The following is a 22,776-nucleotide window of genomic DNA, read 5'->3' as shown; positions in this document are numbered from 1 at the left end:
ATGGAAAATAATAATAATTTAAATTATTGACATAAATTTCCAACTAAGAATAAACTACGTGTAATAAATTGCAACCTCAAACAATTGTGCAGGTCCATATTGTGATATAAATATTTATACGATTAATTGTGCATCTCTAAAATTTCTAGTTATTTTATAGGATAGAATATTTTTTAAATCCTCTTTCATTTTTGGAGAAATAAAAAAAGTATCTATAATAACTAATAAGGCCCTAAATGAGTAGCAAAATGTCTTCTAGATTATATTAAGGACCCAGCCCCTAGCCATGAGTTCTACCACGAGACAATTCTCTAAGCTGTATGACTGAAAACCTGCAGACTTTTTATACTCCTGTCTTCCATTTCCCCAACCCCTGGAGAAATAAGTGCTCAGGCCTTGTCATTGATAAATGAAGATTAAAACCCTGGCAATCACAAAAGTCTACTAGTTTGGTCAAATAAAGATTGACTGGGGATATGGAGCAGTTCACATTGTCCCAGTTTGACACAGATGTACCCCAGGTACGCAAGTAAATTGATAATCTTATGTTCCATTTCTAGAGGAGACTTTTTAGTAGACTTAGCTCTTAAGCCCTTTTTGACAATGTTATTGAGTCATATATTTTATATTTAAAATAAAGAAATGATTAAATATTGTTTGTAAAACACTGGCAAGCTAGATAAAACTCAATATACAAACCTAACGGACAATGGTTTAAGCAAGTAGGAAAATATACTGTACAACCAACACCTACTATATTGAAGAGACTTGACTAATTAGAGAAAGGTCATTAGATGTTCAAGCATCTTCAAAGAAGTAGTGGGTCATTTGAGCAGTCAAGTGAGTGGGCTTTCAGTTCAGTGTTTGGCTGAGGATTCTTTTACCTATGGTGGAAAATGGGGTACATGTTGGTTCATGGCACACATCCTGTATAACAAAGCATATTAATAAAGCTTCTGGCACAGGTGGTCAAACATGACAAAATGTGCGAAATATAGATCATTACATTATATACATCTACATGCCATAGATTACTAATAAAGGGTGCATGAAGGGTACTGTACATGCACGTTCAAATCATAAAGCATCATTATACAACATGGTCTGCATATACTCCACAGGAATTGCCCATAGAGGAATGGAGAAAACAGAAAATAATTTAAAGTGTCAGAGAAGGGGGGCATGCTAAATTTATTATAATATAAATAAGAATTTTAGAAAACACTAGCAGGAACCTGCGCAAATGGAAAGTGAGGTGTGAAATGCAATGAGAAGAGTTAGATCTGGAATGTTGTATGACCAAAGAAAGGGTGACACTTTGGTTTCGCAAGCTAAACATCTTATAAATGTATTGTAAAATTGTATTGTATTGTTTCTAAGGATCAGAGGCAGAGTTAAAAATGGAAATAGATTGAAACTGCATCTCAGTATAGTACAAACAATTGTTTAATCATAAGCACCAAACATGGCCAGACAGGAGACTTACACTTCATATCTTAGAAGTTAATACCTATACCTGAGCTGAGCATTGGATTTCCATCCAGTGGCATCAGTGCAGAGACACTGTTATCATCTTTTTACTAGTAAAACACAAATACTGGTGGCTCAGTGGTAGGTTTCTCGCCTGCCATGCGGAAGGCCTGGGTTTAATTCCCACCCAATGCCCAAAACCCCAGCCACTGGATACAGTGTCAGTCCCATGCTCAGATAAAATAAAAGGGTTGTGTCAGGAAGGGCATCTGGTGTAAAACCTGTGCCAAGTTGTGTGCGGATCAGATGGTCCTCTGTGGGACCCCTCAATGGGAGCAGCCGAAAGACTGATAACAACAACTCATCAGTGTGGAAAATACTTGTTTGTTTTACATGTGCCAGGCTTTGTACCAACTATTAGCAAAACAAACTTTTTAACTGAACTAGCTTTAATTACTCTCCAGTCACACCAGTGGTCTCTGTTATTTTCTTTCAAGTGTTATTTCTACAATGTTTCAATATAGCCATTAAAAAAAAAATATATATATATATTACATAGGTTATTGTTTAGGTCAAAATTGCATGAAGTGTTTATTTCATTTTTTTTCATGAAAAATATCAGACAACTAAAATTGTAATTGGGAAAATGAAAGTATGTTGCATGCCCTGCAACTATTTTTAGGAATCATTTAAGCTAGCCGATTTGATTTTACCATGTCATGCTTTAAATAAAGCTGCATAAACTTGCATAAAGAAAATCTGAACTCGTTTGTCGCACTGCTACAGTACGATGTCGCTGGCCTCTTTTATTAAGATACATATAAAATGTATGCTACTTGTCGCTTGGTCACTTGTTTGTGTAAATGCATTTAAAAGCTTAGCTGAGCCTTTGATGGCATCTGTGCTGAAATCCACAGAGTCATTTTACTTTCTCTGTGATCTCTGGACATGTAAAATCATTTCTGTAGCTTGATTTCCAGGGAGATTTCTGCTGTGCTTCAAACATTACCACCACTGGGGTGGTAAAGCAGCTGCTAGGTTTTTGAATAAAGCTTCATTTATTCTAATGTAGTTTCATGTAACGGTCAATTTTTACACTTATATTCACCTGTGATCATGACTTGTGGGCATATTCAAAAGGATAAGTTTTCCAATACACATATTATATCTCACAGTGAGGAATGCTGGGAATGACTAGGGATTCCAGGTGAAGCTTAATCTGTGGCCAGGGATATAAAAGTTTGTGCTGACAAGCCACTTGCTAACACAACAAATAGAGAGGAGAAGAATTTTTCTTTATTTATTTATTGTCAAAAATGAGCTCTAAAAATGATACAAAGATTCTAACCACTTCAATCCTTAACTCCCTTCACTGGTCACCAGCAAATTGAGGCCTTTCAGGTCCTCCAACCAAGTGGTCTGTGCTATCTCAAGGACAAAGCTGATGTGAAAGTGGGACTGTGCGTTTGCTGTTCTTGCTTTGACACTTTGATTAAGTCTCCCCTGTGATATTAGGCTATTAGACAGTGAGTATTTGCTTATATTGCTTTTAATAGTTTTATATATAGCTATGTAATATATATTATATATTAAATATATATATTTCTCTTATTGGCTGGTCCCCGATTATTATTATTAACATTAGTAGCACTCACTTTTGATACCAAATAAATAAATAAACAAGAGTACATCCTTAAATATCTCCAGTAAGCTGCATGCCACACTGAGTCTTGTGCCTCTGAAGTCTGCCCTCATTAGTGGGAAGTTACGGCTGCTTTAAAGGCAACTTTAATTTGACTGCTAAGCTTATGGAGGGGATCATAATGATGGCTCTGGCTGAATTATGGTATCCACACCAGTGCTCAGTGCCTGTGCTCATTTCTCCAATAGGGGTCCAAGGACAGTGTAAGGTGATGAGAGCATTTTCCAAAGAAACAAACAAGGCTGTAGCAGGCTAATGAAGTATCAAAATAATTGACAATTGAAGAAAAATATAAAACATGGTTTATACTTTTTACGAATTTTCTTTTGGGCTTCCATGAAAAATCCTTTTAATTAACATAAAATGATTTTATCCATAAAATATTTAATATAATTTCCTGTTGTTGTTTTTTTGCTATTATATTTAGGCTTGAATTCTTTTAAATGTAATATTAAATTATACGTGTATTAGTAGTGATGGCATTTAGAAAAAGCTTCTATTATTATTATTATTATTATTATTATTATTATTATTGTTATTATCATCATTATTATAAATAAGAGACTGCATGTAATTATTCTTTTTAATTCCTTATAAGCTTCCCTGCTTAAGGATTATCTTATGCACCTTGGCACATGAATGCCAAGCAGGCCACACTATTTAATCATGTTTTGATGAAACACTGTAAGCAGTTTTATTTACAATCAGTTCACTCTTGTACGTTAATCAAAACGGTTGCTAATTGCCTTTAAACAGAATCTCTAAAACCTAAGTACTGTGATTGAGTTTATTTGGAGTTTAAATACATTAATATCTTCCTCCTATTGAAACAAATTGCTTCTATAAAATAAATAAGTAATTATACAAGTGTTTCTGTAGTGTTTTTCAATTAGTTACTGAGCATGAGGGTGATTTTGGAAGTTATTATAGAAGTATGTTGTAGTGACTTCTGATACCCTAATACTACAAAGTAGTTGAACTTAATCCTGCATGTTAATTACATATTATTTGCCTCAAGGTTTCATTCCAAAAACATTGTAATAGATTGGCTCCTCTATATTGCCCTTTGGTATGAATGAGTGTATCAATGTGTGTGCAATCAGGCTGTATTCCCACTTTGCACACAGTGTTTTTAGACTGTGGAGCCATTGTGACCCTGAACAATATAAAATGGTTAAAAAAGATGAATGGATAATTTTTTAATAGCATTTTAAATAATCCTTGACTATTAGTTGGTGGCCCATGTTCAACTAACCATAATTAAGTCATAATATAAGGAGCTTTTCTAAGACTTTTGTTTCATGTACAGTATATATCTTCTCGGGTTACTTTGCTGTAACCCTTTTTCCTGAAAAAGTGAGAATAAGATGCTGCGTGAAAACGCTATGGAAACAGAAGTTAGTTCGGCATCCTGAGCTATGGCAGAAAAATGACCGAAGAGCTAACCTCATATTGGCTGCGGAGCATGAACACCGACCTCCTGGGGGTGCGAGGGAGAGCACTTTATTCTTAAAAGTAATTCTACGCGCCCCTCCCCGGGGGGAGCCACCCCCACGGTCCTAGGCGCATGAACCTCAGGACTTTTTCTTAGTGAGCCGTACCCCAGTCTTTACGAGGGGGTGTGCGACTGCTAACACTCTCTTTCTGAGCCTCTCGCCTGTCGGACCTGATTGAGACTGGGTGGCCGATTTCCCGATTCTTGAGCACAGCGGAGAAGAAAATTACAGAAGAACTGTTTATATAATCTCGCCTCCCTAAACCTGGTGGCGATGGAATTAACGGCATCGCAAAACAGACCAGAGGCTGAGATGGGGCATCAAGGTGGAACTCACGATCCTTATCCTTGATGCCCGTAAGATTTTGCCACAGCTGCCTCTCCCCGGAAACCAGGGCAGCCACAGAACAGCCGATAGTACGGGCCGTCTGCTTGGTTGCGCGAAGAGATAGGTCTGTATTTCGGCATAATTCTAGAAATGCCCTATCATCCACAGTGCCACCAGTGCTCAAGTCTTTTACCAGATCAGCCTGGTACGCTTGCAAGACCGCCATGGTGTGCAGTGAAGCACCAGCCTGACCTGCTGCCTGAAAAGCTTTTTCCACCAGGGCAGATGTGAGTCTACACAGCTTAGAGGGAATTGTTGGCTTTTTCAAGGAGGATGATGTCCCAGGAGAGAGATAGCCCGCAAGCATCTCTTCTATCTGGGGCATCATTGTATAACTCCGCGTTTCCGCATAAAAAATATTAGAATAAATTGTAGTCGATGACATGAAAACACGGGATGAATAGTGCTTGCTCCAAGAGCGAGTTAACTCGTTGTGGAGGTTGCTAAAGAAAGGAAGAGAATGTTGTTGAGGCTCCACCCCCCAGCCACCCGACAGAAATTTGTTGTCTAATTTAGAGCGTTACGGGAAAGCTTGCTCCTGTGGCCAGTTAATATGCAGCTGCTCTACTGCATGCATTATTACTTTACCTAGCTCCTCAAACTTTCTGTCTTCAATAGAGGATGGTTCTGAGGGGGCTACTTCCATTTCTGCAGAAGCAAGGGAGGAGGTCTCTCATGCGCAATCACAAGAAGCGCAGAGACGCGCTTGCGAGGCGGATGGAGAAACTTCCCGATCCAGTAAAAGCGCGAGAGAAAGGAGGGGAGACTCCGGCTCGTGCGCCACTTTCAGATCTGCACGTGAACCCTAGGAATGTGCCGCGCAAAGCACCTCTATAGGGAGGAGGTCACAGTGCTCACACTCTCCTTGAAGCCCAAGGAGAGCGTGATCTTCACCCAAACACTGGAAACAAAAGTGTGGAGACCGCCCTCCAAAAGAGGTCTTTCACACGGAGACACACATCTCACTTGAACTCAGCTCTCTTATCGATAATTTTTTGCTTGTACACACACACGCGAACACAATGCGGTCCTAAAGAAAAAAAGATCTGAAGAATGTTTCCGGTTCACTCCTATTTATAACCTGCAGGTGCACTTCATCAAATGATGTCACCTGACTGAGATTATATATGCCAAAATTTGGCGTGTTTGATACACACATGCTTTACAACTGGCAATACAGAAAGTTGTTCCCATAGCGTTGTCAAGCAGCATCGAGTGTAGCTTTTTGAAAGGGAACTAATTTTCTATCACTTTTATTTAAGTTACATATGGCTATAAACAGTTTTATCCAATTTATATGTTTTTTATTTTCAGATCATCAGACAAATTTAAATATTAGTCGAAGGTAACACAAGTAAACATATTACATAATTTTTAAATGAAGGTTTATTATTAAGGGAAAACAAAATCCAAAATTATATAGCCCTGTGTGAAAAAGTGTTTGCCCCTAAACCAAATAACTGTTTGGGCCACCCTTAGCAGCAACAACTGCAATCAAGCGTTTTAGACAACTTGCAATGAGTCTGGTACAGCGCTGTGGAGGACTTTTGGCCCATTCATCTTTGCAGAATTGTTGGAAAAACTTGGCCACTCCAAAGTCTTCATTTTGTTTTTCTTTAGCCATTCAGAAGTGGACTTGCTGGTGTGCTTTGAATCATTGTCCTGCTGAAGAACACAAGTTCACTTCAGCTTGAGGTCACAAACAGATCGCTGGACATTCTCCTTCAGGATATTTTGGTACACAGCAGAATTCATGGTTTCATTTATCACAACAAATCTTCCAAGTCCTGAAGCAGCAAAACAGCCCCATGGTCATCACGCTGTAATATTTTACTGTTGGTATGTTGCTCTTTTTTTGAAATGCAGTGTTACTTTAAGACCACACATAATGGGACACACACCTTCCAAAAAAGTTAAGCTTTTGTCTCATCAGTCCAAACTATTTTTCCCAAAGTCTTGGGGATTATCAAGATGTTTTCTGGCAAAATTAAGACAAGCCTTTATGTTCTTTTTCCTTAGCAGTGTTTTTTGTATGGCGTCAGATTTATGTCAAAAGTCACGAGCGCGTAAGACATGCTCACGAGCACATTATGTTATTTCACACGCGCAAAAATGAACCTTCAGGTGGCATGATAAAAGTACTCGCGCACAAATTCAACAACCGGGAGGTGTACAGGCAGCTGTGCGCGAGCGCCTGGCATACTCTCATAGGTTAACTCTGCTCGCGCAGTGGAATCCTGCTCGTGCGCAGCGGGCTTCTGCTCGCGGAGCGCTGTTTTGCTCGCGCAGTGGATTTCTCCTCGCTCAGCTGATTTCTGCTCGCTCGAGTCTAGATGACTTTTGACAATTTGGGGGCGGAAACCAGGGAGGGCACTGACTCTCTTATGATTGGTCACTTTCATCGTAATCACACCTTCTTGTACCTTGATTGACAGCTCTCATTACAGGAAGGCACGGAGTTGGGTTAAGTTACCACCGAAGAAGAGTGGGAATTAATTTTCTAATATACATAAACTGTCTATCCACGTATAAAATGCTGCGCAGATCATAGTTAAATCAATTACCATATTTTCTCTTACATCTATAAACGGCAAGATGAGCTGGAGCCACACAAAAATACAATAAGGGACAAGGTGTTAGCCTGCAAAATCAAATGCATTAAATCAGCGTCAGTAAGAATAGCACTTGTACATGTGAAAACAATTATGTTATGATTCAGTTAGCCTAATGTTAGTTGTCTAAGATGCAGTTTTTAAAGATTACAAGTTTTAAAATGAGTGTCGGGCGATCAGCATCACAAGTGTTGGCTAAGGCGTTAGCTACAGAACGAATAGGCTAGCTAGTTACGTTACTTATTGCTCAAAAATATGGTAATTGATTTAACTATGATCTGCGCAGCATTTAATACGTGGATAGACAGTTTATGTATATTAGAAAATTAATTCCCACTCTTCTTCGGTGGTAACTTAACCCAACTCCGTGCCTTCCTGTAATGAGAGCTGTCAATCAAGGTACAAGGATGTCCCTGTGGGTGTGATTACGATGAAAGTGACCAATCATAAGAGAGTCAGTGCCCTCCCTGGTTTCCGCCCCCAAATTGTCAAAAGTCATCTAGACTCGAGCGAGCAGAAATCAGCTGAGCGAGGAGAAATCCACTGCGCGAGCAAAACAGCGCTCCGCGAGCAGAAGCCCGCTGCCTGTACACCTCCCGGTTGTTGAATTTGTGCGCGAGTACTTTTATCATGCCACCTGAAGGTTCATTTTTGCGCGTGTGAAATAACATAATGTGCTCGTGAGCATGTCTTACGCGCTCGTGACTTTTGACATAAATCTGACGCCATATTTTTGTCTTGGAGCTATGCCATGCAATACATTTTTGCCCAGTCACTTTCTTATGGTGAAGGCATGAACACTTACTTGAACTGAGGCAAGTGAGGCCTGCATTTCTTTGGATGTTGTGAGGTCTTTTGTGACCTCTTGGATAAGTTGTTGCTGCGCTCTTGGGATAATTTTGGTAGGCCAACCACTCCTGGGAAGGTTCTCCACTGTTCTATGTTTTTGCCATTTGTAGAAACTGGCTCTCAATGTGGCTTTATAAAGCTTTAGAAATGGCTTTTTTACCCTTTCCAGACTGATAGATCTCAATTATTTTATTTCTCATTTATTTTTACATTTCTTTGGATCTCGGCATGATGTGTAGTTTTTGAGGATCTTTTGGTCTACAGTTTGTCAGGCAGGTCTTACTTAAAGGGGTCATACGGGCCTACATGCACTTTTTCAAGCTGTTTGGACTGAAATATGTGTTAGGAGAGTGTGTACACAACCACTTTACAATGATAAAGAGTGACCACCCAGTGATTTTCTTTTCATTTAATAAAATAACATGACCCTTCTGAAATCAGGCCAATCTCAAATGCCTGGCAATGTGACGCCACACCAAAAGAGGCCGCTCCTACTATAGTTGATTGACACTGGTGTTTTAGCAAAGACCCGCCCCGAGTGAGAAGAAGCTGTCGGCCATTGTTTTTTGCCGCTGGAGCAAAATGCCGCCTAAGCGAGTGTGGTGTACAGTTGTTGGGTGAAATAGCGAACACAGCAGTCGTCATTCACTACCGACATCTGAGCCGCTGAGGACGCAGTGGCCGAATTTTGTTTTTGAAGCTTACGTCCCCGCTGATCTACCTAAATGCGTTCATGTTTGCGCTAATCATTTTTTTACCAGACTGCTTTATAAACGAGGGTTAATATAAAGCAGGTTTTGCTAGGAAGCTGCTCCTAAAAAATGGATCTGTACTAACGCTTCGTGTTCCTGCTTCATCTTCACCAGGCTCGGTGAGTGTAATTTATTTTTCTATGACTCTTTGCAGATCGCCTTTTCTAATAATCACGATGAATGTGGAGTGTAAGTTAACTTACACATTTTCATAGAACCTGGTTATGGCTTCTTCTCTATGTACATCCGTTTCTATATAATCCCTAATCGCCCGTTTATAATAAACAATGCATTAAGGTGATTGTCTAGTTGCAAACTGTGTACGTAGTCGGAAAACTATATTATGCTTACCTTTGTAACGTTAGATGGTTTATAACGATGTCTGTCGAAGATTAAGAAGTCATGTAAACACATCAGTAAACAAATCGCGTTCGTATCTCTCTCAGTAAGCTTCTCCGCTTTTGTTGTTGTTGCTCGCGGCAGCGTAACAGCCCGGTAATTCATGCCCGTGCAGTGATGAGAAAGACAAACCGGTTGATGCATGTCCATTCTTTTAATTTCTGCGTTGTCAGGCGATATTACAAACTTCCGCGTAGGTTCTGTACTTAAATCAAACCAAAAACTACTTAAGAAAACAGACTCAGGCTCTATATTCCAGCGTTTTCCAGTTTGGACTGCATTACCCACAAAGCATTGCCCGCACTGTGTTGTGGGCAATGCTTTGTGGGTAATGCAGTCCAAAGCATTGCCCGCACTGGACTACACTCCCGTGGCTATACCCCACGTGTGTTGTAAAGACACGCCCCACAGAACTGGGGGGGGCAGGCTCAGCAGAGATCATAAGCATTTAAAGGAGCATGTACTGAAACAGGTTGCTAAGAACAGAGCTAGTTTTTACCAGGTAAAAGTACTGTTTTTTTACACAACCATTAAGAATTTTTAATTAAACTATATTACAAACTTTTTATTAGGACCCCAAAGAATCATATTAACATTAAAAAATGGGGCTGGATGACCCCTTTAAGTGAATTGTTGATTGCGAACAGGTCTGGCAGCACAAGTCAGGTGTGATAAACCAGAGTTAAGTATGCTTTAACAAGGGGGCAAACACTTTTCACACAGGGCTATGTAGTTTTGGATTATATAATTTAAAAAGATTATAATTATCAAAAATATATACAATTATATAAATTTACTTTTTATATATATTAAAAAAGTAAAATTATTTTATATAACATTTTTTTGTTATATAACAGGTGTTATATAACATTTTTTTTCCTGACACTTCGCATTTGCAACGAGCCAGTTGCATTTCTTTACATTTTTCTTCAATATGAAAAGTAAAATGTGGTAAGCCAATAAAAGGGAGGTTAACATTCTATTACCATTGCAGTCAGTTCAGCAGCAATAAATGACAGGTATGCCTCTAACATCCACATTAATGTTGCTGATGTCCACAATACATTCTGTGAAATAAGATATTAGATTTGGATGTTGTTTAAACACCATATAACAAACTTTAAAATATGCATGAGTGATTTGTGTATATAAATATAAGATGCTTGTGCGAAAAGGTGATGCACTCACTGTGTGTGCAAAACAGTGGGAAACTTTGAATTACGGTATAGCTCTCGCTGGTTTAGCAGAATTTGTAAGCCATGAAGCAGGTACAGTACTGGTAACATTTCTGAAATTAGAGAACAATGCAAGAGACATGCTATTGAGGTACAAGGGTGCAGCCCAGGTGTTAAAGGCATCACAGCCTATCTCGCTTTGGTGTAATATTGCTCGATCGACCTCAAGTGTGATATTGCTCCAGAAACACCATTTATTAATAAACAGCTTATGATTTGTTTGTTTATTTAACCAGATATTTTGCTCCACCAACATGTGTTCTTCCATGACTAGTGGAACTAACTAGCAGTGACTGGCAGAGCTTTGGAGCCAAAAGCTGAGGAGTTTAAAGCATGAGCGTGGTAGACACTCCTGTAAATCTTAGAAGATTCCACTTATTCTGCATTATAACCTGGTTCTGGGGTTGGATCCCAAATGGAATGTTATGGAAAGCTATTAGAACAAGACACTTCTTATCTTTGTAGCTTACCTAATGCTTAACTAAAACACCATGGAGGCAATTTATAATGACTTAGAATTAATGTTATACATGATTGATGTAAGAGCACTAATTGCCTCCTATCCTTCCCCGCTGAGAGAGCCTGGCCAATCAGCTCCCTCCAGGCCCTCGGCTGCAAGAGGCTACAGTGATCTCCGGATCATAGGGGGCCCAAGAAGCAATTATTATAGAGAACAAAGTGTAGTTTCAAGTGACAATGTTATCAGATGTGTTGCTACTGTGACTGATCTTAAATGTGGGTTTTGACAGACAGTTACTCTCTCTTCAGTACTGCTGACCATACTTGTTATATGGTGGAGGAAAGTTCGCTTTGTTAGTAGGCTGGGATGTTTATGACAAGCCCTGGTGTAGGACTTCAAAAGGGGAAGCTGTGTAATGTGCTGCCAGAGTGATTGTGTGCACTTACGGGGAAGCCTTTCCCATCAGAGATAACAGGGGTTTATTAATTAAACACGGAGACGGACACAATAATGAAAACAAAACTCGAGCACTAGACACACTACGGCAAAGAGATCTCATGTCTCCTCAAGAGGGGATTCTCCTTGCAATGTGAATAAATGCGAACTCAAACACAAAGCATTAAAACACAAAACTTAACCATATCCTTGAGACAGGGTTATCTTTCTGAGATCCTTGAGACAGGGTTATTACTGAGATGGCGCCGCGGATGGCTGCCTCGGTGTGGAGCTCTCTATCTGTCTTACTGTTTTTGTTAGTTTGTCCTGTTTTTTGTTTCTCAAATGTTATCACTTATACCAGAGATGAACTGCTGAACATTCAGCAGGACACATCACACAATTTCCAACCAGTTTTCGACTTCTCAAATGTTTTTCTGAACATTGTAACCGGCGGAGCAGCGGCACTGTTGAAATGCTTTAAGAAGCGCAGGCGGGGGAAGAGAGCCGGCACGCTCGTCAAGCTCCGACAGCGCGGCTTTAGAACTGCACTGCCGAGTATACATCTGGCGAATCTCCGCTCTTTACCCAATAAAATGGACGAACTTTTCCTGCTCTCCAGGAAAAATAAGGACTTTTTAAACTCTGCTGCGCTGTGTTTCACGGAAACCTGGCTGAATGAAGCCATTCCGGACAACGCGCTACAGCTGCCGGGCTTCCAGCTGTTCAGAGCGGATCGCGACACGGAATCAACGGGGAAATCGCGAGGCGGCGGGACATGCTTTTACATCAAAGAACGTTGGTGTACAAATGTGACACCATTGAAGAAGATGTGCTGTCCTGATCTAGAGGCATATTTCATCAACTGCAAGCCTTTCTATTCGCCGCGGGAGTTTACCTCGTTCATTCTTGTGAGTGTGTACATCCCTCCACAAGCGTGTGTGAACGCAGCATTGCAACAGCTGGCTGCTCACATCACAGACACGGAGCAACAACACCCGGACTCAGTTTTAATTATACTTGGGGATTTTAACAAAGCAAACCTTAAACGTGAACTGCCTAAATACAAACAGCACATTACATGCCCCACCAGAGACAAAAATACTTTGGATCACTGCTACACCACAAAAAAGGATGCATATCGCTCTATCCCCAGAGCAGCTTTAGGACTTTCTGACCACTGCCTGGTTCATCTTCTCCCGACCTATAGGCAAAAACTTAAAACTGCTAAGCCTGTAGTAAGGACAGTAAAGAGATGGACCAGTGAAGCAGAGCAGGAATTACAGGCCTGTTTTGACTGCACTGATTGGAGTGTTTTTGAAGCTGCTGCCACCAATCTGGACGAGCTCACAGATTCTGTAACATCCTACATCAGTTTCTGTGAGGACATGTGCATCCCTACCAGGACTTTTTTAACATATAACAATGACAAACCATGGTTTACAGCAAAACTCAGACAGCTTCGTCAGGCCAAAGAGGATGCCTACAGGAGTGGGGACAGGATCTTGTACAAACAGGCCAGGAACACACTAACAAGGGCAATCAGAGCGGCTAAGACAAGCTACTCTGAAAAACTAGAAAATCAGTTTTCTGTAAACGACCCTGCTTCTGTGTGGAAAGGCCTGAAAACCATCACTAACTACAAGACGCCAACCCCCAACTCTGTAGGGAATTAACAACTGGTTGATGACCTGAATGAGTTCTATTGTAGATTTGAAACACCCAGTTTCACACCACACCCCTGTCCTGACCCTCTTTCTACACCACCATTATCACCTCTAGCAACCATCCTCTCTTCCCCCCCTGCACTCCAGATCTGTGAAAAGGATGTTCGCCAGATCTTTCTAAAACAAAAGAGAAGGAAAGCTCCAGGCCCAGACGGCGTGACACCAGCCTGTCTGAAATCCTTTGCTGACCAGCTGGCTCCCATCTTTACACAGATCTTCAACAGATCACTGGAACAATGTGAAGTGCCTTTGTGCTTTAAACGTTCCACAATTATCCCCATTCCAAAAAAACCTAAAATCACAGGACTTAATGACTACAGACCAGTCGCCCTAACATCTGTGGTCATGAAGTTATTTGAAAGACTGGTGTTGGCCTATCTGAGGGACATCACAGGACCCTTACTGGACCCCCTGCAGTTTGCCTATAGAGCAAACAGGTCTGTTGATGATGCAGTCAACATGGGACTGCACTTCATCCTCCAACATCTGGACAAACCAGGGGCTTATGCAAGGGTCTTGTTTATAGACTTTTCATCAGCTTTTAATACGATCATCCCAGCACTGCTTCAGACCAAACTAAACCAGCTCTCTGTTCCTAGCTCTATCTGTCACTGGATCACCAGCTTTCTGACAGACAGGCAGCAGCTAGTGAGACTGGGGGAATTCATGTCCAACAGCCACACCACCAATACTGGAGCCCCTCAGGGATGCGTTCTCTCCCCACTGCTTTTCTCCCTGTACACCAATGACTGCACCTCTACAGACCCCACTGTCAAGCGCCTGAAATTTGCAGATGACACCACAATCATCGGCCTCATTCAGGACGGTGACGAGTCTGCTTACAGAAGTGAGGTTGAGCAGCTGGCTGTCTGGTGCAGTCTCAACAACCTGGAGCTGAACACGCTCAAAACAGTGGAGATGATTGTGGACTTCAGGAGGAACCCACCTGCACTTCCCCCACTCACCATCATGAACAGCACTGTGACAGCAGTAGAGTCATTCCGGTTCCTGGGCACGACCATCTCTTAGGACCTGAAGTGGGACATTCACATTGACTCTATTGTTAAAAAGGCCCACCAGAGGTTGTATTTCCTTCGCCAGCTAAAGAAATTCAACCTGCCACAGGAGCTGCTCACACAGTTCTACTCAGCCGTCATTGAATCCGTCCTGTGCACTTCAATAACTGTCTGGTTTGGCTCAGCTGCGAAAACAGACATCAGAAGACTACAAAGGACGGTTCGGACTGCTGAAAGAATTATTGGCACTGCCCTGCCCACGCCACAAGAACTGTACACATCCAGAGTGAGGAAAAGGGCTCAGAATATCACTTTGGACCCCTCACACCCAGGCCACCTTTTATTTGAACTTTTGCCGTCGGGTCGACGCTATAGAGCACCTAACACTAGGACAGTCAGGCACAAAAACAGTTTTTTTCCCCAGGCAATCTCCCTCATGAACAGTTAAACATCAACTGTCAATAAATATATGTGCAATATTGTGTACAGTATCACAGTGCAATATACTGTATAATACCACAGATTTCAGATATTTATATAACTTATTTAAAAAGTATCTCACACCCTACTCCATTTGATGTCAAATGTTTTTTTTTTTTTTCTTTCTATCTTTTCTTTCTCCTTCCACTTTTCTCTTCTTCCACTTTTACAATCACAACAAGAGCAACCCACTCGCATACCTACCTAATGTCCAAAAATCTATTGCATTGTCTTTGGGGCCTATATAGACATACATTCAGGTGTCCTGCATTCCCCCTGATTTTGATCATTGTGAGATTGCCTAGCAACCATGCATGAGGGTGGCTGCAGGTGTGCCTGACCAGAAACCTGCAGTGTAGTTGTCTCTGAGTTTGCCTGTCATGAGACCCGTTGTGTTACTGACCAACATTCACCCATACTAAACCAAAAACTATTGTAATTAATGGTTATTAGATCACTTGTGACTTAGAGTGCTGTATATTGTTAAACATTCCAGTGCTGTCTCTGTATATTATAACCACTCATGGTATGTCTCTTGTCCAATTAGATTACTCAGTCCGAATTAATTGATTCATAATAGGGTATAATACATTACTAAATATGGCAAGCATGCAGAATACAATAATGTTAAAGTGTGTGCCAAAACAATAAAAAGAAAAACAACATTGTTATTGCTGTGAAATAAAAACCAAATCTTAAAAAATTCACACCTTTTTTTGTTAGATAGCTGTTTGGAACACTTCTAATATTAGTTAAACAGATGTGTGTCCATTGCAGCAAAGTGACCGGGGGCATAATGACCTGCCAATCATTTCTGTAAACTAGGATTGATGGAATTGTTTTTGTTTCTGTCCTACCCACATGGGGTAGTCTCTATTTAAAATGTAGGGAGTAAAAACACAGGTTTTAAATCAAAATATGGAAAAAGTATCACATATGGAAAATATTCAAGTATTGAACAGATACACAAATAAAAATAAGTACTTTAGTACAGTAACAAAGAATTTGTACTCTATTATTTTCCACATCTGATGGGCATGAATTTTAACACCTTTGTGACTTAAACAAAACATTTTTTTAAATATTCAAACAGTTTGTTATAGGGGAGAGCGGGGTAAGTTGTCACACTTTTCACAATGACCAACTTTTACTGAGCACCATACATCACAACGTAATAAATGTTTCACCAAATGAAAGAAGGAAGTCTCGGGCACATATGATGTATTCATTACATTTTCATATCTTATCTCATTACGGAGTTGTAGACTGTTAAATGGAGAATGTGCACTTGTGACAATTTGCCCCATCGGCAGGTAAGTTGTCACACTAGATTATCTTAAAATAAGAACACAAATACTTAATTGTGATTATTGAATTTAATTGTTAAATTCAAACCAAAACTGGAAATTTGATTTATGCCAAGAGAATTTGAAAAAAAACTATTATTTCAATCCAATTCACATTTTAATCAAAACATGTAGAAGTAAACTTTAGTTTGAACTTTAAACTCAAATGTTCTCTGGCTTGCACATAAATCTATCATAACTGAATAGAATGCTAAATAAGCAAATAATAATATTAGCAAATATTTAGCAAATAATGCTAAATAAAGCAAATAACTTGCTTTACTTAACATGGTACTTAACATCCTCTAAACAAAACAGATGCCCTATTTCTGATTAATAAGACTCAATTTTAGAGTCACAATTCTGGCACACATAAATTGCCTGGCCTGAGGTGCAAGCATCATGGGCCTATTTGTTGCATTTTACGCATTTTACCCAGGTCTCTTTTAGACGACAGTGAATGCTTTTTCTTCTTTTAGCTGCCTTGTTCTTCATAGGTCCAGATGTTCCCATCACCACCTCTGTCCCCCCCCAACCCCCCGGGCTTCCCTCTCTTTTTAAACAGTCTTTTTCTAAATTCAGCCTTATTCCTTTCTTTTTCAAGTTGCTGCTTCACTGGCGTGTCGGTTAGAATTGCGTGTCGTTTTCTTCCTTTGCTGGATGGTTTTCAGCGGCCAGCTTTGGGATATGGCCGGATGTCCTCTGGAGTTGCTAGTCTGCTGTCAGTTATTTCAGTGCTGGATAAGGGTGAGCTGGTGATAGAGATGGTGCTGGAGCTTGGCAGTTCAGAGGTAGTGCATGTGACGACTTGCCCCAAAGTTAATGAGACAACTTGCCCCAAACTGACATTTATGCTAATTTTGGCTAAATGTCAGGGTTAGCTCAACATAGCACGTCAGCTAAAGTATCAAAAGACACGTTAATGTCTCCTCTATTTTGTGCAAAATAATCATTTGTAACATTCATACTTAACAAAGTTGTACTGAAGAAAATTTAAAGTGATTTATTTTTCCTTTTAGGTCAAAAAAATAAAAAAAATGTGCTCAGCTTAGATTAGAGCAGACTTGACCACATGTGAACAGGAGGTTGACTATAGAAAAAGAAGTCACAAAAAGTGGCTATTTCATTTTTGAGATAGAGCCTCTAGTGTTGGAGTTAGAAACAGTGTGACAACTTACCCGTGTGACAACATACCCCGCTCTCCCCTACTTGATGCCTCTTTTAAAAATAATCATATGCAATAATAAATAAATAAATAAATAAATAGTCCAAAGACATGCCGATAAGGGTAACTGGTGTTTCCAAATTACCTGTTGCAAATGAGCGTGTGTGTATGCGTTTGCCTTGCGATGGATCAGCACCCTATTCAGGGTGTACCCTCCCCAGTGAAAAAAAAATACACTTTAGTGTATTACAAATATATTGAAATCCTCGATAGTACATTGCAAATATACTAACAAAAAATTGTACCATCAGTTAATATATAAAAAGTATACTAACATCATGCTTTTACCAAATTTTGGAATTAAATTTTTAATATACTTAAAAATAATTGTATTATAGTACACTTTTCAAAAATATATTATTGGAAAATATACTTTAAGTGAAAGGTTGGTCTAATTTCCAAAGTATACCTATTTTAACTTGTTTTTCAATGTATTTTTGGTATATTTTTTAAAAATATGCTCGAAATAATCATTGTACAAATGTACAGAAAGTGTACATAAAAAAACAACAATTTTTAATATTCGGTAGTCTCAGTTAAATTTAAATGTTCTTATATTTAGTGCACTACTCTCTCGTGCTTTTAGACTCGTTTCTTCACGCTGAATCTCTCTCGCGCGCGCGATGTTAAACTCGTTTTTGTGCGCTGAAAATAATTTTTTCCTGTTCAAGATAATTTATGTTTGCACTCTCTCACTCTTCTGTGCGCTCACAGAATAAAGTGACACTGCAGCGGTGTGCTATCTTTGTATCTATTCCAGCAACCCATAGACTAGTATTCGGCGCCCCACCAGCCAATTGTTTGTAGGCGGGCAGATTCGGAAAGTTCGCTCTCTGATTGGCTCCCCAGTCCTTCACTTCTAGTTTGAATTAACGGCTGGAAGCTGCAACATCGCGTGCGTTAGTTCGTATCGTTATTATTTTATTTTCATCGACATAAGGCAAATTTAACGTTTTTTGTTAGGTAATTTGTAATTAAGTACATACTTTAAACTATAGAATGTATTGTCTAATGTGTTGTTGCTAAATCTCATGTACTTTGCTTGTGGTATAATGGCTCCGTAGCTCTCGGCCTGTTTTCAGTCTCTGTGTAACAGAATCAACTCACCAGGTTTAAACTAATACTCTACCTGTATACTCTAATACTGATGTCTGTCTGTGTCCACACACCAGGTCTAAACTAATACTGTACCTGTATACTCTAATACTGATGTCTGTCTGTGTCCACACACCAGGTTTAAACTAATAATGTACCTGTATATTCTAATACTGATGTCTGTCTGTGTTCACACACCAGGTCTAAACTAATACTGTACCTGTATACTCTAATACTGATGTCTGTGTTCAGACTACAGTTAAAATTTTAGTTTGTGTGTTTGTTAAATACAAATAAACTATAGGACAGTTTTTTGTAACCTTGTGCAAATTAAATCTGTTGAACTCATGAATAGCATCTCCCTCATAATTACTGTACTAATGTAATGTGTTTCAAAAACATGTTATAGTGTAGAAAATACATTAAGCATTTGTAAATTATCCCAAACACCTTTAGTGTACTGGTAATACATTTGCAATACTGTAATATAGAAGGTTTTATGTACTGTATGATACAATAAAGTATATTTGTATTAACCACAAAGTGTACTTTTTTAGTATTTGTAATTGACAAGAAGTATAACAGCTACTGCTGTAATAAAAATATATACTCATAGTATATTAATCATGTATTTGTAACACAGTAGAAATAGCTGTAATGTGCTTATAATATATTAAATATATATTTAAATTGTATTAATTACTGTCAGGTATGTACGTTAGTACACACACAGCCATATACTTTAAGTGTACTAAGTATACTTAAAGTTGTTCCACTTTAGCACACAAAAGTATACTTAATACACTTAAAATTGTACTTTTGTACAATTTAATTACAACTTAAATACACTTAGTACAAAATTAGTTGTTCCAAAATAGCAAACTTCAAGTATACTAGTCATTAGTCTGGCTGCAAGTACATTAAAGTATGCTTTGGCATGCTAGGATTTAATATACTTAGTATACTTTTTTTTTTACTATGGCTGCCTTGTGCCCTTAGTTTCCTGGAATAGACTCCAAGCCCTCGCCACCTTGTATACAAGCAGTATAGGTGATAAGTGAGTAAGTAAGTGATAAATAAATAAGGTTCAGAGGAAATAAATTTCACCAATAAACCAAGTGCACTAAATACACAGTAACAATTATACCCCAGTTATATCCCTATATCCCTAACACTCATTATTTGAATTACTTTCCTACCACTTTATTGCATAGTGCTTCTTTTATTAAGGTGAACTTGATACTTTTTAAGGCTCTCCAGTTTTTTTAGCTGTATCTTCAACACAAAGCTCAATTTCCAATTTTCTGATAACAATGCAGCAAAAAATTCCAACTCTGACTGACACAAACTTAAAAATTTAAATCCACAGTGAAAGTTTGTTCTACCTTAAAAAAAGAAGAAAAAAACAAACAAATACAGAAATACTTTCTGTAACAGGCATTTACGATGAGAAAAGCAGAGTTTGGAATTTGTCCAGAGAAAAATTATTTGTCCAGTGCCTAGTGACCTCGATGATCATGATGCTGATTGCAGAAAATAGCGCTGCTGAGCAATGAAACTTTAGTTAAAGCAGGGCCTATCTTTACATTTCTGCTCATCTTTGCTGACAGTGTTGCAGACAGTGTTCTACAATGTTCACGCTGCTAACATTCTTCTTATCTGTGTCTTTACAGCCAGCCAAATCCATCCAGATTATCCCCAACTATGGGCTTAATGGATAACCTTTAGATGATCCGAGTTATTTTTCCCTCTATTGTGTAAACAAAAAGCAATAATCTAAAATGAATGAAAGATTTTAATTTAGATTACACAAAATTTTGGTATCATGCATGTGATCTCAAGCTAGGTTCACTGTTATAAAATAAAATTGCTGAATAATCACAAAAGTGCTAAGAAAGTTATTTATATTAAATTAATAAGTTAAATTTAATAAGTACTGTATTGTACTATAATCATTATTATGTAAGGTTATATAAATTCATACTTTATTCAGCAGTTCTGCTGTGACTTCCATATTTGAACAATACACAATAATGATAAAGACATAACTATAAATGTTGATCTATGTCTTAAATGTTTTTTTTTTTGTGAAAGCTGCTGTTAAGAACACACTTGCCCCTTAAATGATAGAATGCAAACACACACACACACACACACACACACACACACACACACACACACACACACACACACACACATCGGAATATGTTAACTGGCTGTATATTCAAATTGTAATTTTATTTGTCACACACACACACACACACACACAACCTCACACAGTATGACGTGCAGTGAAATGCTTACACTACTGCCAATGACAAGAACAAATACAATAAAGTGTAATGCAAGTTAAATCAAATCAAATCCACACAAAAATAAAATTGTTTTTTTTTCCAAATATAAAATAATAATAAAAAGCATAGAAAGACTAAACAAATAAAAGGGGAAATATAAAAACAAGAACTATGTAATGAAATATGTAGTAATATTATAATGTACAATAGGAATTTGTGTTAGGATGGATGACAGCAGCAGTTATGCCGTCATCATCAAACATAAAGTGCAGAAAGACCATATCCATGGAGGTTCATGTGTCAAAATACATGTTTTAACTGGAAGAGAGTCATGCAAACAGGGTGAGTATTAACAGCTGACATGAGAGGTGAAACTATAAATAAATGAATATGCCTGAGGGGGATTAACTTGTACTGTAAATATGAGATTAGTCTGAGGTGTTGTCTGTGTTAAGAGCCTGGATAGCCTGTGGGAAAAAGGTCCACCTCATACTCTTCAGCAGAAGTACTTTACAATGTTGGGGTGGTGGAGATCCTTCACTATCCTACTGGCCTTCGTCCAGCACAGCTTAGCTGTAGACAAAGTGCATGTCAGGAAGCTCAATATGGATGATATGCACTACTGTCTGACCACCAGCTAACCATCCCATCTTCTGTAGAGCTCGTCTGTCCTGCATGGTGGTGTTCCCAAACCAGGTTGCAATGTAATAATGTTCCCAGTAGTGCAGGTGTAAAATGTCTTTGGCGTACAGAAGTCCTTCAAGCATCTAAGGTGGTAAAGATGCTGCCAGCCCTTCTTCACCACAGTCTGGATGTGGCAAGACCTTTTTTTGACCACTCTCTTTAATTATAGCAATTTAATTAAGTTCAGCTGAAAATGTTATTAAGCACAAAAAACTTTTATACTAAAAACCATGGCATAAAAACCTCTTGTTAATCTATGACACTTGTGATTTCGTTTATAAAAGTCAAAACAGGCCCCTTATAAGAAGCATCACCATATAATGTTTTTCATTATATCCCTAATGAAAAAAAAAAATCTGTATTCGCCTTAGTTAATCCAAAGTTTACATCCTATGCATATTTTTTCTACAGAAAAAAGGTTTTGAAACAAGTATTCTAAAATAAATTTGTAATTTTACTTCCAGTTAAACCCCTGTCAGTCATGCTGTTACAGAAAATTAATCAACATCTGATACCCGAACAGTGTGGTGCTATAAATTAAATGATACAGCTTACATATCACAGCATGCCCCATAGCAGGAAACATGGTTAATTTAAAATATTGTAATCACCAGTAAACATTTTGGCATGATGAGAAAATAATGAAGACAAAGTTGTTCCTGAATTTAACTGGATTTAAATTAAACTGCACAGTCCTGTTAAATCAAGGTGACAAAGCCCATTAACTTTAACAATATAAAATGCATTAAAGCCTTTAAACCATTAGTTTAGCGTTTTACTGTACAAACTGTGTTTATCTTTTCTCATCATTTGTCTACACTTTAATTTGTAAGCATTTTTACCTTTTACACTTTTACTTTGGAACTTTGGGTACAACCTGAGAATAAGATCCCAGTCTAATTTGTTTTTAAAAATAATTCAATCAATCAGTCAATCAATCCAAACTTATGCAGGCAGATTTCTTTTTATTGAGTTTTCCCAAAATTCATGGAAGTGCTGTAAGGCATTTTGTCAAAACATTCAGAAAGAAATCAGTCTTATAAAGAAAACATTTGCTTTGTTTCTAAGCAGTCTTTTGGGTCTTTAATTACTTGGAACAAAGAAAGTTTGAC

This window comes from Clarias gariepinus, chromosome 6, assembly GCF_024256425.1.
Source record: "Clarias gariepinus isolate MV-2021 ecotype Netherlands chromosome 6, CGAR_prim_01v2, whole genome shotgun sequence".
Classification (NCBI taxonomy): domain Eukaryota; kingdom Metazoa; phylum Chordata; class Actinopteri; order Siluriformes; family Clariidae; genus Clarias; species Clarias gariepinus.
Note: the sequence above shows the minus strand (reverse complement) of the source record.